General features: G+C 39.7%; 1 non-coding gene across 1 annotated transcript; it reads right to left on the bottom strand.

Annotated features, from left to right (window-relative positions):
• Positions 1 to 3,510: 3,510 nt before the first annotated feature.
• On the bottom strand, positions 3,511 to 3,704 carry LOC111589895 (U2 spliceosomal RNA). Its single transcript, XR_004851705.1, has one exon. It is a non-coding gene; the product is annotated as a U2 spliceosomal RNA (small nuclear RNA).
• Between the last annotated feature and the right edge of the window lie 715 nt (positions 3,705 to 4,419).

Genomic DNA, 4,419 nt, shown 5'->3' with positions numbered 1-4,419 from the left:
GTCATCATTTTTAAGCTGAAAGATGGAAGTGAAGGCATCAATCTTCTCAGCCAAGTTATAAATAAATCTTCGTAAATAATTTACTTCGCTGAAGAACTTCTGCATCTCAACCTTACAGGTTAGATCTCCCACATTCCGAATGGACTTAATTCGGTCGAGATCTATCTCTATACCATGCTCATGAATGATAAATCCTAGGAACTTACCAACCGATACTCCAAAAGCACACTTGTGTGGGTTCATTTTTAGACCATACTGACACATTTTATCAAAGGCTTTGCGCAAATCGGCTATATGAGAACTAAACTCAGTCGATTTTACTACAATATCATCAATATAAACTTCCATAGTGTTTCTCCACAACTCGTGAAAGATCAATTTCATATCCCTTTGATAAGTGGCACTGGCATTTTTTAGACTGAACTTCATGACAACCCACTCAAATAAAACAATAAAGCCTGGACATATAAAGGCCGTTTTAGACCCATCTTCTTTGGCCATGAAGACCTGATGATATTCGGCATTACCATCAAGAAAGCTAATAATTCTATTTCCTGATGCATTATTAATCAACACATCGGCTATAGGCATAGGATATTCATGAGTTGCTCTATTTAAATTACGGAAATCAATGCACACTCTAAGCTTACTTGATTCCTTCTTCTCTATCGGCACAATATTAGAGACTCACTCTGCGTATCTGCAAGGTCTAATAAAATTATCTTCTAAGAGCCAGAGAATTTCGTCCTTAATTCATGGGAGTAAGTCTAGACGAAATGATCTTGGTCTCTTCTTGAAAGGCATGAAACCGGATTTAATAAGCAGCCAATGCTCCACTATCTCTTGTCTTAATCCGATCATCTCGATGTAATTCCAAGCAAAGCAATCAGAATATTCTTTTAATAGACTGATCATTTCATCTCTATGATCGACTTTCAGGGTCTTGTTCACAAAAGTCGACCTTGGAGTTTTACCATCTCCTATGTCAATCTCCTCCAAAGGATCGGTCGAAGTAAATCTCTGTCCTAACTTATCGAGATCTCTAAATTCCCCTATTATGCTTCTCTCTGTGTGGCTGCGGACTATCCAGCCTCAAAGGTCAAACCGTCCGCGACATTGGACTCATGTTGCGGCACTTCCTGGCAGCAACCAGGCCGGAGAGTCCGGCCCCTGAGTCCGCGATAGTGGCTGAGCCCCGTGAATCTTTCTATTTTACCTCGGACCGTTCAACCTCAGGGGCCGGACTGTCCACGACCTAGGGTATGTTACTTTCGGGTATACTCATTATTTAAACTTTATTTGGGATTTAGCCGATTTTCCATCGGCTCTAACATTATAGGAATGAAGCCTGTCCTATCTATGCTTATGAACTGATTGTTAAAAAATTAACTCCTGTGAGACATGTAGCAGCCTCATAGGTCGAAAGCACACGAGCATCGGCCATGGCGATGCAGGTCGATGGATCAGCATGTATTTGTTCTATGTCATCGCCTACCCATTGTAACAACATTTGATGTAAAGTAGAAGATGTGCATTGATTTGCATGGATCTAATCTCTTCCTAAGATTAGACTATAGTTTCCTTCTACATCGTCGACGAAGAATACAACAACAAAGGTCTTGGTCCTGATGGTTAACTCAACGGACGTGACTCCCTTGGCTTTAATTGAATTGTTGGTCCCAACACCGTTGAGTGTCATGTTAGTCTTGACTAGTTCGTCATCCCGCTTCCCTAATTTTCTGGACAATGAGTAATGCATTAAATTCACGGTCGTCCCTCCATCTACCAGCATTTTAGAAATCGGTATTCCATCGATATGACTGCGCACAAAGAGCGGCTTTAAATGGTTGACCGATTCTTTTGGTTTAGTGAAGACGACCTATTTAGGACCAAAATTAAATTGAGCAACGACAGGTTCATCGTCACCGACAATAGTACAATCGGTTGATAACATAATAACATTTACATTCATACCTGGTGTTTTGGCGTGGCTCCATAGTCGACCAAGTCCTCTCTTAGTAGGTCATCCTCCTCGTTTGTATTATCTTGGTCCATAGGTGTTGGCGCGCCATCAGAGGTACTCTGTCGTGGCACGGACGGTCTAGACTCGGGCGTCAGACGGTCCGCGATAGATGCGTACGGTCTGCGATAGATGCGTACAGTCCGGCTTCTAAAGCTGAACTGTCCATCGTACCTGCAGAGAGTTGTGCAGCTGTTGTCTTGTTCTCTCTTTTTGTGGTCGTTTGATTTGCTTCGACGGTCTTTGGCTTCCACCTCTTTTGCGGTGGTGGATATTGCGGATGTGTATCATTAAATTTTCTTCTGCTTCTTTTTCCTTGCTCTCCTTTGCTCTCAGGCGTTGCAATTTATGCTTTTTAGATCGTGTAAGTCCCGATGGGCACCATCGAGTCATGGAGTATTTTCGACCAACTATTTTGATGGCTGCTCATGTGCCTTCTTCCTTGCATGTATTGGCCGATTTACCAAAAATCATCGACCCTTCATTATTTTCGTGTATGACGACATTTGTTGTGCCTATTTTGATAATGAATATAAAGGAGTTTAAACATGATAATTCATCTCAGATATATCAATAGCACATTTCTCCTCTTTCGTATAATGAATTTAAAGTCGTACCTTTGGCTCTACATAGTGAGTTAGAACGAAGATGCTCTAGCGAAAAGGTTACACACAACAATTATATATCCAGCCCTCCAAAACGTACTTTATGTAGGGCATTGTTCACCTATTTATAGGGAATCGTGTAGCTTCGTATGAAATTTCATTTATACAGACAATAATTACACACATGATTTAAAAATAATACAAGGGCAACATTGTCTTTTGCTTTTAGCATTTAGAATGACACCTCCTTCTTACATCGTCTTCCTGTGTTGTTTTGATGAAGCTAGTTTCGTCGTCCCTCCAATGTCTTGTATCGAAGATGTTCTGGTGTCGAAGCTCCTGCAATACTTGATAACATGTTGATAACCAATGATTAATCATGTTTTTGAGGGCCTTCAACAGACGAAGGCCCCCAACAAGTGTGGCTGTGTGGGCATTTATTAGTTGTGTTGTAAATGTGTTCTGTATAGTACCGAACTAAACTCTGTGAATAGTGAACTTAATATTAAACATTTCTAAGATGGTGTACACTTTTTTCCTTATGACCAAATATTTTTAATGAGGCACCCACAAAACAACTTAGTTTTATTTTGGTCATATATGTTTTGTACTTTTGTTTGTGCTTCATTTTATATGATTTGTTTTAGCGATTAATTGAATTGCTTTGTATTGCTTGACACAGTTACATATTTGTGGGTCGTGTCATCCGTTAATAGTTTTGACCTACGGACTAGCATGATACAATCCACTAAATCATGGTTCACTAAAGCATGTGATGTGTCTGGGTCATGCTCGACCGGGTTGGTCCAAATGTAAATCACTCGACTAACTTTTGCCCAAAAGTTGTGTCCGGGGCCATGTTGGACTGGGCCAACCAAAATGTACAGGCCACTAGGCCAACCAAATTGTACGGGCCATGCTTAAACAATATACTAGGTGAGTGGTCGTGTGTTGCAACGGCACACAAACTTATTTAATATCCATAAAAAATAATATTAGAGTGAACATATGGTTCACATATCAGATATTAAACTAATAAGGACAAATATTACACCTTAGCTAAAAGGTCGAGAAATATTGCTCTCAAAATCTTTTCAATATGATGTTGTGTTAATACAACATCCTCAGTGTTACAGCAGCACTACATTACTCGACAGTAGCAAATAGGGTAGCCTAAATAGCTGGCTCAAAGATTTCCTTGTAGAGCCTCTGAGATCGTACATATTGAAAAGCTCTTTTGCAGTCAGTACAGAGGAAGGTACCAACAATAATCTGAGAAAGATAACTTATTATCAAGACATGTAGTATAAGTGACACATACACTAATCTGAACTAATTAGGTAGACAACAGAAATTCCTTACTTGCATCAAATTTCCTCCAAGCATGTCAGTGTTGTCAAAGTCAATGACTAGACCAAAGCAACACATAAGTGGTTAGCAAGTGAGTTGATTTTTTTCAACAAAAGGTTAACAGTTTAACACACATACCTACAACTATGATAGGAATTGATGTCAGCCTATCAATTGAAGGAAGATTAGGAAACTTTAAATGTAATTCACATGGGATTGTCCAAATGCTTACTTGAGAGGAAGTGATTACAGCTATGCCCATTCTAGTTGCAAGCCTGTACAAATGCTCTTCAAGATCAACGTTTGTAGCACTTCAATCAAGTAAGAATTTAGGACCCACAATAATCGATAAGGAAAGAGAAGGAAATGCAAGGAATCAAAAGGAGCACTATGACAGAACACATACTTGGTGCACTTGTCGAGGATACCAAACTTAGGATGATG

Source organism: Zea mays, chromosome 7 (assembly GCF_902167145.1).
Source record: "Zea mays cultivar B73 chromosome 7, Zm-B73-REFERENCE-NAM-5.0, whole genome shotgun sequence".
Classification (NCBI taxonomy): Eukaryota; Viridiplantae; Streptophyta; class Magnoliopsida; order Poales; family Poaceae; genus Zea; species Zea mays.
Note: the sequence above shows the minus strand (reverse complement) of the source record. Positions and strands in the feature narration are given on the sequence as shown.